General features: G+C 43.1%; 1 long non-coding RNA gene across 3 annotated transcripts; it reads left to right on the plus strand.

Annotated features, from left to right (window-relative positions):
- Window positions 1–8,877: 8,877 nt before the first annotated feature.
- Window positions 8,878–20,164, plus strand: LOC105605475 (uncharacterized). Of its 3 annotated transcripts, none has more exons than XR_009598907.1 (3): window positions 8,878–9,058; window positions 14,486–14,779; window positions 18,978–20,164. It is a non-coding gene; the product is annotated as an uncharacterized LOC105605475 (long non-coding RNA). The 3 variants fall into 3 exon arrangements; XR_001025191.5 differs by lacking the exon at window positions 14,486–14,779 and having other exon boundaries at window positions 18,978–19,038; window positions 19,854–20,164; XR_009598906.1 differs by lacking the exon at window positions 14,486–14,779.
- The last annotated feature ends 2,791 nt before the right edge of the window (window positions 20,165–22,955 follow it).

Raw genomic sequence — 22,955 nt, forward strand, 5'->3', positions numbered from 1 at the left:
GACTCTTTGTGACCCTGTGAACTGTAGCCTGCCAGGCTCCTCTGTCCATGGGGTTCTCTAGGCAAGAACACTGGAGTAGGTTGCCATTTCCTTCTCCGAGGTAGCTTCCTGATCCAGGGATCAAACACGCATCTCTTATGTCTCCTTCATTGGTTGGGGAGTACCTTACCACAAGTGCCACTTGGGAAGCCCCTTTAAAACTTATTTCTCTTCCAAAATCTTCTAGCATACCATTCATTTCAGGTGTCTTTTAAAAAGGTTTTGAGAATTCTAACATCTAAATTTTTACATGTTGTTATCTGTTGTCCAGTCTCTGAGAATTGGCTGCATTTTCTTGGTTCTTTGTATATACAGGAAGTTTAGGTTATATCTTGGATATTTTAAAGATTGTGTTGTTTAGACTCTAGGTCTTTTTAAGTTCCTGAAAATAATGATTTATTTGTCTTACCAGACAATCCACTTGTTTAGGTTCAAACTACATGTTTTATCTCACCTTTTGTGGACTGTAGTATTCAAAGCTTTGCTATCCTTATGCACGTACAGCTCAGGAGCAAGCCTGAGACTTGTGTCAGTTTATTCATCAAATTAGGGGATTCCTTTCTCTATCTCTCTTCTGTGGAATTTCCCTTCCCATTCTGCAGCCTTTGGGAGCTTGTTTTCTTGGTCCTCTGGCCAGAATGGTGTCATTTCTCTTGGATATTTAGCTGCCTACAGTGCTGCCATATGGTTCTGGAGTGGGGCCACCATTAGGGGCAAACCAAGAAAGAAAAAGAATCCCCAGAGATTCCCCCCCACACTCTTCAAATTATAGCTGGGTACTGTGGTTCTGGGTGAAAGATCCTTATACTGTTGAAAGTTCTTCCTAAAGAATATGTGATCACTCAGATCTTTGGGGACTTTATTTGAATTAGAATTTAACTATTTGGGCACCTGTAGCAAAGAATTTTGGAGAAGGCAATGGCACCCTACTCCAGTACTCTTGCCTGGAAAATCCCATGGGTGGAAGAGCCTGGTAGGCTGCAGTCCATGGGGTCGCGAAGAGTCAGACACAACTGAGCGACTTCACTTTCACTTTTCATTTTCATGCATTGGAGAAGGAAATGGCAGCCCACTCCAGTGTTCTTGCCTGGAGAATTCCAGGGACCGGGAGCCTGGTAGGCTGCTGTCTATGGGGTCACACAGAGTTGGACACGACTGAAGCAACTTAGCAGCAGCAGCAGCAGCAAAGAATTTGAAAACTCTGGATTATGTGTGAGTGTCTCTGTCCAGTGGGTGACATGTCTTGGAACCATTGGTTTCTGTGTCCAATGACCTGAGTTCCCTAAGTTGTTTAGGGGTATATTTCCAAGTGTTAAGTCTCTGTTCCTTGCAGGGGTGGTGGTATCAGTTCCAGTGTGTGATGTTATCAATTTATTAAAGTAGTTTCCAGTGACTGAAGTCTCTAAGCCATTTATGGACCTGAATCCCAAGGAATGAGCACTCTAAGCTGTTCATAGTTCCTGTATTTGAGTGTGAGATCTCTCAGTTGTTTTGGTGTCCAGATCTCAGAATGTAAATTCTCAGAACTCTTTTGGCATCTGTCTTGCATGGTACAAGGTTCCTGAACCATTTGAGGTACATTTTTAAGCACAATATATCTGTTCTTTTTGGAAAATCTCAATTCCAAGGTTGATCCTGTGTGCCTTATGGTATTTTGTATCTGAGCTCTTTTGGAATGTGTGTCCAGGCTGTGAGAGATCTGAAAAATATATGTATTTTTCTCAAGAATTGAAGTCTTTGAAATGTGTGAGGTATTCTGTCCCACGGTGTGAGGTCTCTGAGGCGTTGGGGTGGGGATGTGGGTGGAGGGTGAGGGCTCTGTTCCAAGAAATGAGGTCTCTGAGCTGTTTGAATTATAGTGTCCCTGGGTGTGTTCCTAGTGGCTCAGACAGTAAAGAATCTGCCTGCAATACAAGAGACCCAGGAACGATCCCTTGGTTGAGAAGATCCCCTGGAGAAGGAAATGGCCACCCATTCTAGTATTCCCAACTGGAGAATCCACATGGACAGAGGAGCCTGGTGGGCTACAGTCCATGAGGTCACAAAACTGAGTGACTAAAACTTTCACTTTCACATTGGGTGTGTTCCACAGTGTGATGTCTTGGAGGTGGTTCTATATCTGTGCCCCAGCGCTTGAGGCTTTTGAGTTTCTTTGGGATGTTTGGTAGTGGTACAATGGTTATGAATTATTTTTTAGTCAGGATCCAAGAAATGAGGTCTTTTAACTGTTTGAGGATATGAGCTGTCTGAAGGGTATGAGGCATCTGAGTTCTTTTTGGTGTATGTTCCATGCCATAAAACTCCTGTGTCACTTAGGGTATTCTCACACTTTTGGTGGTTTCTGTGTAAGGGTGTGATATCTATGACTAATAAGTGGTCTGTTAGAAAAAGGATCAGGTTTATGTCTCAAGTTGGAGTTGTCTTTGCCATTTGGTTTCCATGAAGTTTGTGAATCTGTTCGAGATCTGTTATCAAGGTAGGAGGTTTCTGAACAGTTTTTGTTTTGTTTTGTTTTGTTTGTGTTCTGTGTCCAAGGTGTGAGATGTCTGAACTCTCTAGGTGAATTCAGACTCTCTGGATTCAGACTCCCTGGTGACTATGATTAGGCTGCAAGGACTTTCTGGGGGACCTGTAACCCATAGTGTGAAATCTCTGGGATATTTTGGATCCTGGTTCCAACACAGGGGGTCTGTGAACTCATGGGCATCTGTGTTCATGGCCTGACATCTCCATTTGTTTCCTGGCCTCTGTCCAAGGGTTCAAGTTCTCTGAGCTCTTTAGGGTCTGGGTCCCAGGATGTGAACTTTCTGCAGTTTGGGAATCTATGTTCAGAGTATGAAATCTGTGTGTTTTTTTGGGGGGAGGTTCTGTGTCTCATGATGGGAATTATGAGCCATTTGGGATATGTTTCCAGGTGCATGAAGAGTCTCTTCCTATGGACAATCACTGATAAGGGTATGATGTCTCTGACCTCTGTTCCATTTCTAAGGGGTGGAGTCTGTTTAGTCATCTGTGTAACTGTGTGGTATCACTGTTTGTCCGTGGATTGGGGTTCCAGAGTGTGAGACCTCTGAACTGTTTGGGGTTTTATGTCATGTCCTCTGAACTGTTTTGGAGAGCTGAATCTCAAGGAGATGAGATCGCTGAGGTACTTGCCACTGATGCCCCTAAGTGAATTGCTTGAGCCCTTAGGGGGTTGTGCGTCCCTAGGGTGTGAATTGCCAGAGCTGTCTGGGGTATGTGTTCAGGTCTGAAGGTCTCCGACATATTAGGATTCTATGTGACAGGATGTGAGGTGTCTGCTTTGGATTTTTTCTGAACTCGCGAGGTCTCTGAGGTTGGCCAGGAGTAAGGGGTGGAGAGAGTGGACTCAGTCCAAAGCTTGAGGCCTCAGAATTGTTTTCTGCTTTGCCCACAGTGTAAGACAAATGAGCTCCTTGGGACACTGTGTCTCAGGGTGTGAGGTCTCTGCAGTGTTTCCGAATCATTGTCCCAGCCTATGAAATCTCTGAGTTTCTTGGGAATCACTGTCCAAGGCCTCAGAATCATGTTCTGTGTCCAGCTGTGTGAGGTCTTCATGCTTGAATAGTGTGGTACCACAGAATGAGATTGTTGAGGTGTCCATAGTTCTTTTTCTTGCAGTGTCAGTTTTCTGAGCTGTTGGGAGTGTATTTTCTGCATGTGTGTGAGGATTTGTGCTTTGTGGGGGGATGTGGGTCCAGAGTTTAAAGTTTCTTAACTTTGCAGAAGTCTCTGTCAGAGATGTGGGACCTCATAACTCTTATGGGTCTAAATCTTACCACATGAAATCTTTGAGCTATTTGGCAGACGTTTTCATGTGTGAGGTCTTTGATGCTTATGTGGGTCTCAGGTGCAGGAATGAGGTCTTTTTTGTAAAAAAATAAAATTATTGAAGTATAGTAGCCTTATTTTTAGCTCATGGGTTTCCTTGGTGGCTCAATGGTAAAGAATCCATCTGCCAGTGCAGGAATGAGGGTTCAATCCTTGGGTCAGGAAGATGCCCTGGAGATGGAAATAGCAACCCACTCCAGTATTCTTTTCTGAGAAATCCCATGGACAGGAGAGCCTGGCAGGCTACAGCCCATGGAGTCACAAACGTGTTGGACATCACTTAGGGACTAAAACAGGAACATCAACAAAACAACAAATAGTTGTTTAACAATGTTGTGTTAGCTTCTGCTGTACAAGAAAGTGAATCAGCTATATATATACATATATCCCCCTTTTCTGGATTTCCTTCCCATTAGGGTCACCACAGAGCATTGAGTAGAGTTCCTTGTGCTATTCCATAGGTTCTCAAGAATAAGGCTTTTTATTTATTTCTGGGTTCTGTTTGCAGGGTCTGGGTCTCTGAGGTATTTTTGTGAGTGTGTCATGCCATGATGTTACACCTTTAAGGAGTTTCAGGATCTGTGTCCTGACGTGTGAGGTCTCTGAGCTGTTTAGGGTCTGTGTCCAGGGTCTCAGTTTCCAGAGCTGTTCCAGTCTTTGTGTTTCAGGGTGGGAGGTATCCAAGCTCTTTGGATTCTGAGCTCCATATGGTGATATCCTTGAACCATTTGGAATGTGAAATCTCTTTTCCTTTCAGAATTATCAGTCCCAGGATGTGGTGTCTTTATCAACTGTTAAGAGATTACTTTCTTTCTTTTTTTCAATTTAATTAATTTTTTTTTTTTGGCCACTCTGCACAGCATGTGAGATCTTAGTTCCCTGACCAGGGATGGAACTCATGCCCCTGCATTGGAAGCATGGAGTCTTAACCACTGGATTGCCAGAGAAGTCCTCTTTCTTTTAAAAAAAATAATTCACTTTATTAAAGTATAGTTGATTTACAATGTTGTGTTAATTTTTGCTGTACAGCAAAGTGAATCACTAGATATTACTAAATATAGTAATATATAGATATATATTCTTTTTCATTCTCTTTTCTGTTATGGTTTATCATAGGATATTGAATGTAGTTCCCTGTGCTGTACAGTAGGACCTTGTTGTTTAGCCACTCTCTAGATAATAGTTTGCATCTGCTAACCCCAAACTCCCAATTCATCCCTCCTCTACCCGCCTCCTCCTTGGCAACCACAAGTCTGATCTCTAGGTCTCTGAGTCTGTCTCACAGACAGTCTCATAGATAGGTTCATTTGTGTCATATTTTAGATTCCACATATGAGTGAGATCATGTGGTATTTGTCTTTCTTTCTGACTTACTTCACTTAGTATGATAATCTCTAGGTCCATCTATGTTGCTGAAAATGGCATTATTTCATTCTTTTTAATGGCTGAATAATATATATATACACATACATACATCTGTCAATGGATATTTAGGTTGCCTCCATGTCTTCCATATCTTGGCTATTGTAAATAGTACTGCTATAAACAGAGATTAGGGCTGCATGTATCTCTTTTAATTAGAGTTTTCTCCAGATATATGCCAGGAGTGGGATTGCTGGATCATCTGATAACTCTATTTTTAGTTTTTGAAGTAATTGCCATATCATTTTTCTGTCGTGGCTGCACCAATTTACATTCCCACCAAGAGTGTAGGAGGGTAGGGATTACTTTCTTGATTATGATGTCCCTGCCCTATTTGGGGTCAGTTTCCAAAATTATTTATGGGAATGTGTCACAAAACAGGACATCGCTATTCTCTTGTCAGGTCTCTATCCCAGAATGTGCAGTCTTGGAAATGTTTTAGAAGTCTGTGTCTAGTGTATAAAGTCTGTCAGGTGCTGGGTACCCATGTCTGGAGATCTGTGAGTGGTTTGAGATTCTCGGTTTTAATGCGCAAGCTGTTTGAGGTCATGTGCATCCTGAGTTATAGGATGTCAGATTTTTGAGTAAGCTGAGTTTTGTTTCCAGGCATGAGGTTTCTGATCATTTTGGTGATCTCAGTTCCAGAGACTGATGTGTCTATATTAGGGTCTATGTCTGAACAGTGAGGTCACTGAGTTGTACCAGTGTCCCTTTTCCAAGGCATCTGTGTTTTTTGAGTGTCTGAGTTCTTGAGTATGAAGTCTCATAGGCTATTTGTGGTTTATTTCTATGAAGTCTTCTATTTTTTCATTTAACTTGTGTTGTAAAGTCTCTGAACTGTTTCCAGGTCTGCATCCAAGGTATGAGGCCTATGTTGTTGTGAACTTTGTGTCTTGTGTTTTGGGGTACCTGAGATATTTGGGGGCCTTTGTAACATAGGGTTATATCTCTGCAGTGTTTTGAAACTTCTCTTCCAGGGTGTAGGGGGTCTATGAATATTTGGATGTCGGTGTTCCTGAGTATAAAGTCTCATTAGCTGTTTAGCAAAGTGAAGTCGCTCAGTCGTGTCCGACTCTTTGCGACCCCATGGACTGTAGCCTACCAGGCTCCTCTGTCCATGGGATTTTCCAGGCAATAGTACTGGAGTGGATTGCCATTTCCTTCTCCAGGGGATCTTCCCAACCCAGGGATCGAACCCAGGTCTCCTGCATTGTAGATAGATGGTTTACCCTCTGAGCCACCAGGGAAATCTAGAGACCTGTTTCTGGAGTCACAGGTTGCTGTACTATATTTATTTATTTGGTCATGCTGCATGGCATAAGGATCTTAGTTCCCCCACTAGTTCCTGAACCTGTGCCCTCCGCAGTGGAGGTGTGGAGACTTAACCACTGGACCACTGGGGAAGTCCCCACTATTCTATTTTTTGGGGACAAGACACCCTGTTTTGTCCCAGGGTGTGAGAGTCTCCTGAGTTGTTTGGGAACTTATGTGCAGGATGTCACCTTTTTGAGCTCCTTGGGGTCAATATCCTAGGGAGTGTGATCACTGAAGTGATTATAATTTGGGGCACAAGATTTGTGTCTGAGTTGTTTCTCTGAGTTGTATGGGTATAAGGTCTCAGAACACTTTGCAGGGCCAGTGCTCATCTCATGTCTTTGAGCATTTTTTTCACTTGCATTCCTACTTGCTTTCCCATTAACAGTATGTCTTTTAAATGGTCCCTCCAGCACCCTCATTCTGTTTGTGTCCAGGCCTCTGAATTGTTTTGTGGTCTATGTCAAGAGCCAGAGGTCTTTGTCTAGATTTTTAATGTAAATCTCAGTTGACAAGATCTCTGAGCTGTTGGGGGGTCTGTGTTTGTGGTATGAGGTATGTGAGCTATTTGGGGTTTGTGTCCCAGTGTGAGGGGTCCCTGAGGCATTTTGGTGTCCCAGGGAGTAAAATCTCTAAGATGTTTATAGGAGTCTGTGACCAAAGGATGAGATCTATGAACTGGTTATCTATACCTCATCATGTGAGTTCTCCAAGTTCTTTTGTGCTATGTCCTATGATGTGACATTCCTGAGCCATGTGGGGTATGTTTCCAGTGTTGAGGTCTTATTTTGTCTCACAGCCCATACTCTGTGGTATTGAAGAGGAAAAGTTAAAACTTTACATAACCTCTTGCTCTTTCTGCCTCTGTAACTCAGCTTGCTCCTTGCAAAGTCTGGATCACGTCAGTCACATAGTCTCAGAAAGTGGGGACTTACAATACTAGGAACTGGAGCTTATCTCACTCACCCTTGTCCTGCTCTTTGCAATCGCCCAGTGCCTGCAAACCTGCAAACCCACTTAATCATGCCTGTCCGTATAGAAAACTCTGTAACCCCTTTGGTCACGGCTTAGAGCTTGGGCCCACTCTGGGCCCAACTCCTCTGGGCTCACTGGCATAATAAACCTGAGTTCTCCAACTCTCCAAGTGTGGTGCTTGGTTTCTAGATTACTGGTTTCTGCAACAGTATGACATCAATTACCCTGCGCCCCAGTTGTGTGTTTCTCATATTCATGTGCACACAAACCTGCGCATGTGTATTTCCTTAGAACGCATATTGAGAAGTGGAACTGCTGGGTCAAAGGACTCAATTTATTCAACCCCCACCCCACCCCTCTTTGAGCACCTACTGTGTACAGGGCACAGTTTTAGGTGCTGTGGGGACACGGGGGAACTAGAAATCTATATACATCCTGGTAGTACTGACATTCTAGTAGGAAGAGGTGTCTTTAAAAAAAAAATTATAGATGCTGGCACATAAATGCACACTTCTATCAGTGGCATCAGGGGAACGAATGCCTTTTTATGGGCCAGGGATCTGCAGCAGAGGGTTGGATCCCTCAGCATGGCTCTCAACAAGATCACTAGGCTAGGATGCTCTATTGAGGGACATTTGAGAGGGAGATGAGGGATGGAACATGGGCAAGGGGAGGAAGATATGAAAGAGAGAGACAGTCTGTAGTTATGTCAGCGTGAATCCAAGTGTGAATGATCCTTAGAGTGTTGACATAAAACAGCTCTTTTTAGGTCACACACACAAAGAGCGTCAGGTTTGGGAATGAAGTTACTGACGAGACTGCACCTCCGGGACACTCCATCGCGCGACGCAGAGATGGAACAGTCCGCTGTGGGAGGTACCACGGAGGTGGGTAGGTAGTGTACTTTGGAAGAAACCACTTCATATCTGGGGACACGAAATATCCCGCGCGTTTATCGGCCCCTTCCCCAGACTGAGAATAGCGATGCCCTGACCGACCTTGGCCCTGGGATCCGGGGTAGGGTAAACTCCACCCTCAGTCACCGCCGTGATCTTATGTTTGATCCCGCTTGAGTTGGCTACCGCTTCTAAGCAACAGCGGGGTGGGTGGAGTGGGGTGAAAGGTCGTGGAGTGGTGATTGGGTCCTAGATGAGGAGGGCGGGATCAAATCTTGCCCTGAGCTTTGATTGGCCGCCGCTAGATTGCCTACAGAAGCTCTTCCAGGGTACCGAGGTTTTCTGGAATCTCTTAAAGGCTACGAGCCCGGGGTCCACCGGCTCCGGGATGCCATTGGCTGCTGGCTTGGCGCAGGCGCTATGGCTCCCGGGTTGGCGTTCGGGATTGCTGAGGCAGGGCTTTGGCTACTGGAGACTGTAGGTTCGAATCCCATCTAGGAACTTCAGTTTGCGCACCTGTAAAAGAAGCTGGTATTATTGGCTGGCACAGAATGTATTGGGTAATCTTTTCTATTCTCTTCTACCTGTTGTTTCTCTTTTTAGAACAATGCATATTGCATCCCATTATATTGATTTCAGGATCCACTCACCATTCACAACAGCAACTGAGAAAAATTCTTCTCCAGGGTTCCTGACATCACTGTATTAGGCTGCCTTTGTAGGTCTGAGTCCAGCAGAGAAGATTCAAGGCGATCTCATGATCCTCCTCCAAGACATCCCCTCCTCCCCCGGGAGAGGATGACTTGGACGTTTCCTACCCCTTCTGGACCAGGCCTGACTCAGGGTGTGTGGCAGTGTGTGTGTGTGTGTGTGTGTGGAGGAGTAGGGTGAGGGGCTGGGTCATAAATGACTACAGAGAGATGCATGATTTCACGCTCTAGGACAGAAGGATGTGTGACAATTAAAGGAGAATTTTGAAGGGGAGAAAGACAACTCAAAGGAGGAAACTTTGATGATGGGATTTTAAGCATCAGGCAGGGAAGGTGCTTGGCTGAGTGTAAGTGAGTAGGAGGAAAATGATTTTTAAGTCAGTCGACTTATAATTATTACATGCTGTGTGCATTTTGGAGGACTGTGTTCAGAATGTGAAATCTCGTTGTTTGGAATCTCAGTTCAAGGTATGATGTCTATGGCCCTACAGTGAAGTCTCAGCTGTTTTGAGGCTCTTGTCACAGGGGTTGTGGTTTTACAGACGTTTGTGGATCTCTGTCCCAGGGTATAAAGTCTCTAAGCTGTTTGAGGGTCTTTGTCCTTGGGTAAGTGGGTTTTTTTCCCTTAAAGTTGAATTCCTTTTTTTTTTTTTTTGGCATTTCTTTGACTAATAGAGGTACATAATGTTGTTTTCTGAGCTTGTGGAACCATGTATTTAAGGTTTATAAATTCCTTTCTATGTCCTTTGATCTTTTTTCCTTTAAAAAGCTTATTTTAAAAATCATTTTAGACTTAGAGAAAAATTGCACAAATACTGCAGAGTTCTTGTATACTCTTTGCCCAGCTTCCCCTAATGTAAAGCACTTACATAAAGATGATACAGTTCTAGAAGCAGGAAATGAATGATACTATTGTTCTTGAGCTGTTCACTTATCTGGTGTGTGTTCAAAGCATGAAATATCTGAGCATTTTGGACCCAGAGCTCTCTTAGGTTTGCTGTCCCATACTTGATGTCTCTGAGCATTTGGTTTCTGTTTCTAGATGCTAGGTTTTTCATCTTCTTGGTGGTCTCTGCCCCAGAGAATAATGTTTTTGACTTATTAGGGGTCTCTTGAAGGCATGTCTTCTCTGAGCTGTTTAGGCTTCTGTATTCAGGGTGTGAGGTCTTTGAGGACTTTGGGGGTCTATGTACAAAGCTGTGTGTACTCTGCTACTTTTTATTGGTCTTTATCAGAGATTCTGAGGTTAGTAAGTACTTTTGGGTTCCATGTCTAGGGCGGGATTCTTCAACCTCAGCACTGTTGACAGTTTTTTTTTTTTTTGATATTGCTTAAATTTATTATGTAAGTGAAAACTCAGACCATGAATCTTAAGATTATGATATTCTACGTAAATTTCCCCCAAATCAAGAATAAGTGGATATGTATAGCATAGGGAATTTTACTCAATATTCTTTAATAACCTATATAGGAAAAGAATCTGAAAAAAGAATGAGTATATGTATATGTATAACTGAATCACTTTGTTGTACACTTGAAACTAACACAACATTGTAAATCAACTATACTCCAATATAAAATAAATTTAAATTAAAAAATAAATAAAATGTGTGAAAGGAAAAAACTGTGTTTTAAGCCAATGTGAGTAGATTTCTGTTATTCATAATAGAATTAAATCAACTGTTAAGCTTAAAAATAATAAAAAATAAAGAGGAATACACAGAAAAAATAATAATTGGATAAATAATACATTTAAAATTGAAATATAATTGATCTACAACATGATGTTAGTTGCAAGTGCATAGTAGTGATTTGATATTTCTATGCATGACAAAATGATCACCACACACTATTGACATTTTGGATTGGAAAATCCTTTATGGAAGACATTGTAGGATATTGTTTTCATTTGCTAGAGCTGCTGTAAAAACAGCACCACATCAAGGGCAGGAACAGAGACACAGAGATAGAGAACGGCTGTGTGGACATGGGAGTGAAGGGGCGTAGGATGAATTAGGAAAGTAGTATTGACATATATACATTACTGTGTGTAAAATAGCTAGCTAGTGGGAGCCTGCTGTATCATGCAGGGAGTTCAGCTCAGTCTGTGATGACCTAGATGGGTGGGATGTGGGTGGGGTGGGAGGGAGGTCCAAGAGGAAGGGGATACATGTGTGTGTATATATGTATATAGCTGAGTCACTTCATTGTACAGCAGAAACTAACACAACACTGTAAAGCAACAATAAAAATTTTAAAATAGTATCAAAACCTCAGTATCTCAAACAACTGACATTTATTTTCTCACAGTTCTAAAGGCTGGAAGATCAAGGTGTGAGTCCAGTTGGTTCTTTGTTGGGGGGTGAGAAGGAGAATTTGTTCCATGCCTTTTTCCTAGCTTCTGGTGGTTTGCTGGCAGTCTGACATTCCTTGGCTTTTGCTGCATCACCCCAATCTCTGCCTTCATCTCCATATGGCATTCTCCCTGTGTATGTCTGTGCCCAAATTTCTTTTTTATATAGACACCAGTCATATTGCATTAGAGGCTCACCCTACTGCAGTATGACCTTGTCTTATATTTGTAATGACCCTACTTCCAAATAAGGTCACATTCTGAGGTCCTAGGGATTAGAACTTCACCATGTGAATTTTGAGGGACACAACTGAACTCCTAACAGATGTTTAGCATGAGAAAGAAAAGAAAGGAGGGAGAGAGAGAAGGAGCAGTCCCCAACATCCAGAAGTTGTCCTGGCACCCACAGGTAGGCTGTTATTCTCTTATTAGACATAAAAAAATCTCATAGAATACTAACCTCAGACAAGGTTATTCTGAGACCATGCCAAAATGAGACAAAGCCAAGCCATGTTATAATGTTGTCTGCTGCTACTGCTAAGTCGCTTCAGTCGTGTCCGACTCTGTGCGACCCCATAGACGGCAGCCCACCAGGCTCCTCTGTCCCTGGGATTCTCCAGGCAAGAATACTGGAGTGGGTTGCCATTTCCTTCCCCAATAATGTTGTCTAAGCATAGGCAAAAACAAGGTCACTGTGCCATCCACACGATAGCAAACATCCCTCTCTCTTGGTTAAAATGAGTCGGCCCTTCACATCAGGCAGCCAAAGTGTTGGAGCATCAGCTTCAGCTTCAGTCCTTCCAGTGAATATTCAGAGTTGATTTCCTTTCGGATTGACTGGTTTGATCTCTTTGCAGTCCAAGGGACTCAAGAGTCTTCTCTAGCATCACAGTTTGAAAGCATCAATCCTTTGGTGTTCAGCCTTCTTTATGATCCAGCTCTCACATCTGTACGACTACTAGAAAAACCATAGCTTTGACTATACGGACTGTATGGAAGAGCTGACTCATTGGAAAAGACCCTGATGCTGGGAAAGATTGAAGGCAAAAGGAGAAGTGGGTGACAGAGGATGAGATGGTTTGATAGTATCACTGGCTCAGTGGACATGAATTTGAGCAAACTCCAGGAAATAGTAGAGGACAGAGGAGTCTGGCATGCTGCAGTCCATAAATTCACAAAGTTGGACGTGACTAGGGATTGGACAACAACTTGGTTAAAATGAGTGACTGCTACTTTTCTATCAATTTCAGCATTATCCTTACTCTAGGCTGCCTTCCTCATAGATTTAAAGGCTTATTGAGATACCAAATAATAAATCTGCTCTCACTTTCTGACAGCATCCAATCTGGAGTAAGCCTGCAGTTCCTTAGACCCTTCCCCAAACCACTCAACCTAAGCCCAGATTCTATGATTTGTTCTCTCTAACACCCTCTTAACCTAGATGTCCCACGGTTCCCCACATTCTTGCTCACTGCAATGAGTAATAAACCCAACTTGTGTAACTACAGGTATATTCCTGGGGGTGGGGGGTCTTTGGCTAAAGGGCAATGACAAGCAGCATCCTTGATCTCCACCCTCTAGATGCCAATAGCACCTCCGCCCTCCCAACTGTCCCTAGATGTTGTCACATATGGTGGCTCAGACGGTAAAGGATCTGCCTGCAATGCTGGAGACCCAGGTTTGATCCCTAGGTTGGGAAGATCCCCTGGCAAAGGAAATGCCTACCCACTCCAGTATTCTTGCCAGCGGAATCCCATGGATAGAAGAGCCTGGCGGGCTACAGTCCATGGGGTTGCAAAGGGTCGGACATGACTGAGCAACTAACACTTTCACTTACTTTCAGACCCTGTTTCAGAGTCTGGAACCCCTAAGTCCTGGCTGGATGGTAGGAGAGTCTAACTTTTTGAATCATCTTTCTAAACCTTGATTTACTGAAGTTTTAGAAGACTTAGCTCTGAGTCAATAGGACAATATACAGTCCACACACCTACACTCCCTTGACTTCTGAAAGCAGAATTCAGGGGTAGGGGGAGGAATGCAATCCAGGTAAATGCCATCTCTGGTCAGGGGCCAGTGTGGGTCTGAGATTGTCTCAGTTGGAATGTAGGAGTAACATGCATGTATTATTTACTATAAATGTGTGTTGGATTCAAGAAAGAGTAAATAAAATACTCTCCAGAATTGTGTCTCCATCTCTACAAAATTCACAATTGTACTTCACTTGTTCTCTTGAGAACAGACATAATAGACTGTATACCATGATGCAGGGGTGCGCAATGAGGAAAAAACATTGTTTCTCTTGTGAAAACTATAAATCTGGTTATAAGACAGACAGGTTTGTGCATTTATGCAAGAGGTAGGTTCTGAGCTCTGGAGAAAGGCTTTGGGAGAGGGCGCAGAGGCTTAAGGGGCTTCCCAGGTGGTGCTAGTGGTAAAGAACCTCCCTGCCAATGCAGGAAATGTAAGAGGTGTGGGCTTGGTCCCTGGGTGGGGAAGATCCCCTGGAGAAGGGTATGGCAACTCACTCCAGTATTCTTGGCTGGAGAATCCCATGGACGGAGGAGCCTGGTGGGCTACAGTCCACAGAGTTGCAAAGAGTTGGATACGACTGAAGTGACTTACCACACATGCACACAGAGGCTCAATGAGTCAAAGAAGCCTTAAGACAAATTTTTTTTAAATAGTTTGAACTAAATAAAAATGAAACTAAAACTCCCTAATTTGTGGAATGCAGCAAAGCAATGCTTACTTAGTTGTTGTTCAGTCACTAAGTTGTGTCCAACTCTGCAACCCCATGGACTGCAGCACACGAGGCTTCCCTGTCCTTCACTGTCTCCTGGAGTTTGCTCAAACTCATGTCCATTGCTCAGACTCACATCCAACCATCTCATCCTCTGTTGCCCCCTTCTCCTTCTGCCCTCTAGGGAAGTTTAAAAGGCATTTTGGCTTCTGCCTTGCTCTTTCTGGGATCTCTTGCTTTAGTGGAAGCCATCTACCATATTGTGAGGATACTCAAGCAGCCCCTTGGGGAGACACCTGTACCACATAACTGAAGTATCTCAGCCAAAAGCCAGCACTAATTCATTAGCCATGTAAGTGATCCAACCTGCAAGTGGAGCTTCTGGGTCCACTCCAGCCTTCAGATGACTGCAGCCCAAGAGATCCAAAGCCAGAACTGTGCAGCCAAGCTTCTCCTGAGTTCCTGACTCCTCAAAACTGTGTGAGATGATTAACATTTACCATTGTTTTAAGCTGCCAAGTTTAGGGGTGTTTGTGGTGTTTCTGAGCTCTTTGAGAGTCTCGGTCCAGGGTTCCAGAGTCCTGAGTTTCTTGTAAACTGTATGCATATCTACATGTTGTAAGCATTCTGTGCTTCACACTTTCAGGTCTCTGATCTCTGGGTTCTCTCTCTCTCTGTTTTAGATGTCTGAACTAATTGAGGATCTAGGTCTAGAATTATGGGAGTTCTGGGATGTTTTTCTGTTCACTTCCAGAATGTGATCATAACTACTTGGGATTTGTGATCCTAAGGTATAATGTCTCTAAAATACCTTGTATTGGGGTCCAGGATTTGAACTTTCTGAGCCCTCTGGCAGTCTGTGTTCTGGGTGTGAGGACATTGAGGCCTTTAGGAGTTTGTGTCTCAGATTTCACAGCCATGAACTCTTTGGAGGATGCATACAGGTTTTGTTTGTTCTTTGAACTATAGGGATTTTTAGGACCCAGAAAGAGATATCACCGAGGTGACTAGAGTCTGCATCCAGAGTACTGGGTGACAGAACAGTTTGGGCCACCACGTTCCTGGATATGAAGTTTCTGTGGTGTTTGAGAGTCTGTGTTCAGATATTAATATGACTGATTTTGAGGGCAGGGGGAATCTGTGTCCTAGGGTTTCAGCCCCCTAAACTGTTTAAGGGTGTTATAATGTTCCTGTGCTGTTGTTCGATGTATGTCCCAAATGTGTGGGATCCCTGACATGACTGTGGCTGAATGTTGCAGTATACAAGGTCTCTCTTCATAGGTGTATATACCAGGGTGTGAGGTCTCTGAGCTCTTTGAGTGTGTGTCTGAGATCATGAGGTCTCTCTGATGTGTTTGGGTGTTGGTTCCCAGGATGAGAGACTTCTGATTTGGTTGTGGGTGTATATTCCAGGATATGAGTTGTCTGATCTGTTTGGGTGTGAATGTCCAGAGTGTGACATCTCTGTTCTGTTGTGGGTATACATCCAGTGATATAAAGTTTTGAGCTGCTTGTGGGTATATATCTCAGGGTATGAGTTCTCTGATCTGTTTGTCATTGTATGCTACAGAATTTGAGGTCTCTCTTCTTGGGTGTATGTCAAGAGTATAAAGTCCTTGATCTATCTTGGAGGCTTATACCCTTGTTGGCTCAAGTAGTAAAGAATCTGCCCAAAAATGCAGGAGACACAAGAGATTCAGATTTGATCCCAGGGTCAGGAAGATCCCCTGGAGGAGGAAATGACAACCCGCTCCAGGATTTTTGCCTGGAGAATTCCATGGACAGAGGAACCTGGCAGGCTACAGTGTATAGGGTCACAAAGAGTCAGACACGACTGAAGTGACTGAGCATGCACACTTGGATATTAAAGCTCTGATCTCTTTGTAGGTGTTTGTGCCTATGTATGAGCTCTCTGATCTGTTTGTGGTATGTGTCCCAAGATATGAGGTCTCTGAGCTCTTTGTGGATATATTGCCCTGGTTATCATATTTCCCAGATTTTTTGGTGTGGTTTTCTGAGAGTATAAGTACTCTGATCTGTTTGTTAGGTGTGTGTTACATGATGTTAGGACTATTCTAGCTGAGGGTGAATGTCCCAGAGTGTGAGGTCTCTGCTTAGTTTGTGAGTGTGGGTGTGAGGTCTCTAAAATGTTTGTGGGTATGGTTCCCAAGATGTAAGTTCCTTGAAGTCTTTGTGGGTGTATGTCCCACAGTATGAAATCTGTCATGTATTTCTGGATGTATGTCCCAAAATGAGGTCTCACTTCTCTGCCCCTGTATATGTCTCAGTATATGAGGTCTCTCTTGATGGGAATATGTCAAGGATATGGGTGTATGTCAAACTCTCTGATATTTTTCTGTTTGTATATTCTGGGGAATGAGGTCTCTGATCTGTGGGGTTTTATTTGGGGGAGAGTTGCATAATGTGAGTTTTCAAGTATGTTTGTGACTGCATGACTTACGATGTGGGTCTCTGATCTCTTTGGATATGTGTATCCTGTGGTATAAAGTGTCTGAGCTCTTTGTTGGTGTATATCCCAAGTGTGAGGTCTCTGATATGTTGGGTGGTATATTTCCAAGAATGTAAGGTCTCTGATCTGTTTGTTGGTGTATACCAGTATGTGAGTCTGTTTTCCTTGGTGTATGTCGAGGCCTGTTTGTGTGTATATTTCCCAGGTTATGAGGTCTCTGATCTGTTTCTGGGTGTATGTCACAGAGTAAGAAGTCCCTGATCTGTTTGTCCATAGAAGTCTCTGTATGTAAGGTCTCTGATCTTTTCATGACTATATCAAGAGTTTGAATTCTTTCATCTCTTATGGTTATTATTCCAAGGTGTGATGTCTGTGTTGTGTTTGTGGCTTTCTGTCTTGGAATTTTAGGTATCTGGGTTGTTTCTGCAATATCCCAGGATGTGATGTCTGCTGTTTCATTGTGTGTGTGGGTCTCAGTTGTGAGGTCCTGATCTGTTTTATGGGTATATTGATCAGAATGGAAGATCTGTGTTATGTTTGTGAGTGTCTGTCCCAGAGCATGAGGTCACTCATTTGTTTGTGCATGTAGGTCCCAGGATCTGAGATCTTCATGTCACTATAATTACCAGTATGTGAGGTATCTTTCATGAGTGTATGCCAAGAATGTAAGTCCTCTGATATGTTTGTGAGTTGAATAAACCTAGTTGTAAGGTTTCTTTTTGTCTGTGGGTTAGGTCTCAGTGTGTGAGGCCCATGAAGTCTTTTGGGGTGTAGGTCCCAAAGTGTGAGGTCTCTTATCTGTTTGGGGGATTGTTTAATGGTTTAAGACTTTTTTAAGGTTATGATCCTTTTTGTCATTGTATGTTTAAGGGTGTGAGATCTGTGACTGTTTGTCATTGTATGTTCCAATATGTGAGGTCTCTCACATGGATGTATGTGAAAAAAATGTAGTCTTTGATCTATTTGTGGTAGTATGTCCCTTGGTGTTCTTGACGTCCCTTGATGTTCTCCTCTATTCCTGTTCTCTATTCCTTTCTCCAGAGAGAGAGGTAAGTTCTCCCATCTGAGCAACAGTATATGGCCTGTGATATGAGGCCTCAAATTTATTTGTTGGTATAGTCCCAGGATATGCACGCTCTCCTCTCTTTTGAATGATGTATTCCAATTTGAAAGGACTCTGCTTTGTTTCTGGATGTTTTTCCCAGTATATGGGGTCTCTGATCTGTTTGTGGTGGATACTGCAGGATTTGAGTTCTTTGGTATATTATGTTTGTATGTCTCAGGTTGTGAGGTTCCTAGTCTCTCTGTGGGTGAACATCACAGAAGGGGTTGTCTGATCTGTGTTTGTCAAGGGTGTAATGCATGATCTGATTGTGCATTTATGTCCCAGGATGTAAGGACCACAGCTGTTTGCAGGCATTTGTCCCAGGATGTGAGGTCTCTGATCCTTTGGGGTATGTTTGTCCAGGGGTAAGATTTCTAATCTGTTTTAGGGTACATATTCCAGGATGTAAGGTCTCTGATCTCATTGTGGGTGTAATTCCCAGGATTTGATTGAATGATTCTCTGATCGTTTGCGAGTTTCTCTACTTTTTAATAGGTGTGCATCCCAGGCTGTCAGTCCTCTGATCTTCTAGGAGGATTATTTCCCAAGATTTAAGATTTCCTTCTTTCTTTTTGGCTGTGCTGGGTCTTTGTTGCTGCATGCAGGCTTTTCTCTAGTTGTGGCAAGCGGAGGGGGGCGCTACTCTCTAGTTGCATTGCACAAATATCTCATTGTGGCGGCTTCTCTTGTTATGGAGTGCAGGCTCTAGGGCACTCAGGCTCCAGTAAGTTGCAGCTCCCAGGCTCTAGAGCACAGGCTTTATAGTTGTGGCTCATGGGCTTATTTGCTCTACGGCATGTGGGATCTTACCAGATCAGGGATAGAACTCATGTCTCCTGCATTGGCAGATGGATTCTTCACCACTGAACCACCAGGGAAGCCCAGGATTTGAGATTTCTATTTTGTTTGTGGGTATATATGAAGTTTTAGATCTCTTAGGGTGTGTATGACCAGAGAATGTAAGGCTTGTGACCTCTCTGTAGGTGTGTTTCATGGTATGAGGTCTATTCTCTGTTCATTCCTATGTTTCAGTATGTGATGTCTGCTCTTGAATTTTTGTCAAGAATGCAAGTGCTCTAATCCATTTGTTTTATATTCCAGGACTTGAAGACTCTGATCTGCTTGGTGGTGAATATCCCAGAGTGAGGTGTCTGAGCTCTTTGTATGTATATGTCCCAGGGAGGGAGGGTTATGATGGGTTTGTGGGTATATATTGTGAGGTTTCAGATCTGTTTAGAAGTGAATTCCAGCAGGTGACGTATCTGAACTCATTTTGAGTGTATGTACCAGGCTTTGAGAGCTCTCACATGTTTGTCAGTATATGTGCTAGTGTGAGAATGCTAATCTGTTTCTAGGTGTGCTACCCTACATGTGAGGTCTCTGAACTCTTTGTAGGCTTATGTTGCAGGATTTTAGGTCTATGATTTCTTTATGGCTATATTTTCCAGGTTTTTCGGTCCCTGATCCGTTTGTGGGTATATAAATCACATATGAGCTCCCTGATTAGTTTGTGGGTGTGTGTCTCCCAGGACATCATGTCTCGACTGATTTATGCATGTACATCTCTGTTCAGCTGAATCCTGGCCCTCAGTAATATCCATGTCTCAGTCCCTAGTGAAAGTGTTAGTCACTGAGTCATGTCTGACTCTGCAACCCCAGGTTCCTCTGTCCATGGGATTCTTTAGGCAAAAATACTGGAGTGGGTTGCCATTTCCTTCTCCAGGGGATCTTCCTGACCCAAGGATTGAACCTGGGTCTCATGCACTGCAGGCAGATTCTTTACCATCTGAGCCACCTGGGAAGCCTGTGACTATGTTAACTTTCTGGCAGAAGGGACTTTGCAGATTTGATTAAGTTAATCACCAGGAGGCTGGGGGTTTATCCTGGATTATCCATGTGGGCCCAGAGTAGTCACTAAGGTCCTTACGTGTGGGAGGCATGATGGTGAGAGTCAGAAATGACACTGTGACAATGCAGGCTGTCTAAGAAGGTGATGTAATGATGGAAGCAGAGTTGGAAAAGGAGATTTGACAGCTGAAACAGAGAGAAGAGAGATCAGAGAGACATTTGAAGATGAAACGCTGCTGGCTTTGAAGATGGAGGAAGGGGCCATGAACCAAGGACTGCAGACAGCCTCTAAAACTGGAAAATGAAAGGAAGTGCATTTTCCTGGAGCTTCCTGAAGGGAAGTAGCTCTGCCGAAAACTTGACTTTATCTCTGTAAGACTCAATTTTAGGTCTCTGACCTATAGAAGTGTACAATAATAAATTAGTGTTGTTTTACAATACCAAGATTTTAGTGATTTGTTATAGGAGATGAACAGTGTCCTGGCTTGTGATGTCTCTATCTGATTGTCAGTGCACATCCCAGGATGAGAACTCCATTATCTGTCGGTGAATGTGTGTCAGATGGTGTGAGGGTGTGCCCCCAAATTTTTGGTCTCTGAGCTGTTTGTTCCTGTATGTCTCAGAATGTGAGGTCTCCAATCTGTTTGTATGTTTGTGTCCTAGGATATGAGGTCTTTGAGCTGATTCAGGATGTGTGTCCAGTACTTGAGGTCTTTTTTTCACAGGGGGGTCGTGCCACTTATGGGATCTTAGTTCCCTGACCAGGGATTGAACCTGGGCTTACAGCAGTAAAAGCACAAAACCTATAACCATTGGACCGTCAGGGAATGCCTATAGTATATGAGCTCTTTAATAACATATCTGGGGTTTGCATTCCAGGTTATTAGGTCTCTGGTGTATTTCAGAGGTATTTCTGATGTTAATGAACTTTCTGCTTTTCTCAGTGATATATCTACCATAATATGAAGTCTCGAACCTATTTTGTTATGAATATCTAGAGTGCGAGATTTCAAAGAGCTCACTGTGAGTTTATGTCGCTTGGCTTGAATCCTCTGATCTCTTGTGAGTACCTATGCTTGGCTTTGAGCTCTCTGATCTCTTTGTGGGTATATGTCACAAGATATTTGTTCTGTCATCTGTTTCTGGATCTTTTTCATAGCATGTCTTGTCTCTGATGTTCTTGTGAATATCTGTTGCAGGATTTGAGATCTCTGATCTAGTTGTGGTTGTATATGGTCTCTGAAGTGTTCTGGAGTATATCCCATGATGTGAGTCCCCTGATCTGTTTGTTGGTATATTTCTCAGAGTATGAGGTCTCTGGTCTCTTTGAAGGCATAGACTGCAGGGTTTGAGGTTTGTGGTCTCTGTGGTTATGTGTCCAGGTTTTGAGGTCTCTAATCTGTTTGTTGAGGTATATCCCAGGGTGTGAACTCTCTGATCTCGGTGTGTGTTGGATAGGGGGAGCAGTACATGTCTAATGGTGTGAAGATTCAGATCTGTTTTCTGGTAAATGAACCAGGTTGAAAGGACTCTGATGTGTTTGAGGGTGTTTTCCCAGGACGTGAGTTCTTTGATCTGTCTCTGGACACAGATCTTAGGACATGTGGTCTCAGAGCCCTTTGTGGATATACATCCCAGGTGTGAGTTCCCTGAGCTGATGGAGGCTATATATCCCAGGGTGTTAGGTACTGATATTTTTGGTGTTATTTGCAAGCATATGAGATTTCTGATTTGATGCTTTTGAACTGTGGTGTTGGAGAAGACTCTTGAGAGTCCCTTGGACTGCAAGGAGATCCAACCAGTCCATCCTAAAGGAGATCAGTCCTGAGTGTTCATTGGAAAGACTGATGTTGAAGCTGAAACTCCAATACTTTGGCCACCTGATGTGAAGAGCTGACTCATTTGAAAAGACCCTGATGCTGGGAAAGATTGAAGGCGAGAGGAGAAGGGGGTGACAGAGGATGAGATGGTTGGATGGCATTACTGACTCAATGGAGATGAGTTTGAGTAAACTCTGTGAGTTGGTGATGGACAGGGATGCCTGGGATGCTGCAGTCCATGGGGTTGCAAAGAGTCAGACATGACTGAGCAACTGAACTGAACTGAACTGATGCTAAAACATATGATGGGATGAGAGGTTTATTATGTGTTAAAGTATGTATATCCAAGGTATGAGGTTTCTGAGTTCTTTTTGAGTGTATATCTCAGAGTTGAGGTCTCTGATCTGTTTGCAGGTATATGCCCCAGGATTTGAGCTCTGTCATCTCCTTGTGGATATATGTGCCAAGATATAAAGTATCTTTAATCACTCTGGGAGTATGTTCCAGGATATGAGCTCTCTGACATATTGTGGGTTCTTATTGTTGAGTTTGAGGTCTCCAAACCATTTTTGATAGTATTTCTCAGGTGAGGTCTTTGATCCATTTGTGTGTGTATCATGGTAACTGAAGTTTTTTTCCTAGTCTCTTCTGCTTATTAGGCAAAGATATGAGGTCTGTTTGAGTGGGAGTATGCGTTCCCAATTTGTGAGGTTCCAGACCTGTTCCATACACCTGTTTGTGGGTGTATGTCCCACGATGTACATCTCTCTGCTCTCTTTAGATGTCTGTCTGAGGGTCGGAGGATCCCTCTCTAGATGTGTGACTCTGGATGAGGGATGTGAACTATTTCTGGTGTATGCCCCAGGATTTTAGGTCTCTGAGCTTTTTGTAGGTGTGTGTTTTGTGATATGACGTCTCTAATTTTGAATGTCTGTCTCTGCTCCGCTGACTTAAAGCCTTCTAAAGATGTCTAAATCCTTGTCCAATGTCTTCAACCTTGAAAACTATGAAAATGTGACCTTACATGTTAAAAGGTACTTGGCAGATATGATTAAATTAAGCATCTGCTTTTTAAAATGTATTTTTAATTGAAGTATAGTTGATTTACAATGTTGTGTTAATTCCTGCTGTACAGCACAGTGGCTCCGTTACACACATATATACATTCTTTTTATATTCTTTTCCATTATGATGTATGCCAGGATATTGAATATAGTTCCCCATGCTGTACAGTAGGACCTTGTTAAATTAACCATCTTGAGATGGGGAGATTTTCTTAGACTGTCTAGGTGGGTCCAATGTAAGCACAACATCCTAAAATGAGGGGATTGTTGTTCAGTGGCTAAGTTGTGTCCAACTCTTTGCAACCCCATGGACTGCAGCACACCAGGCCTCCCTGTCCCTTTCCATC

This window comes from Ovis aries, chromosome X (genome assembly GCF_016772045.2).
Source record: "Ovis aries strain OAR_USU_Benz2616 breed Rambouillet chromosome X, ARS-UI_Ramb_v3.0, whole genome shotgun sequence".
Taxonomy (NCBI): domain Eukaryota; kingdom Metazoa; phylum Chordata; class Mammalia; order Artiodactyla; family Bovidae; genus Ovis; species Ovis aries.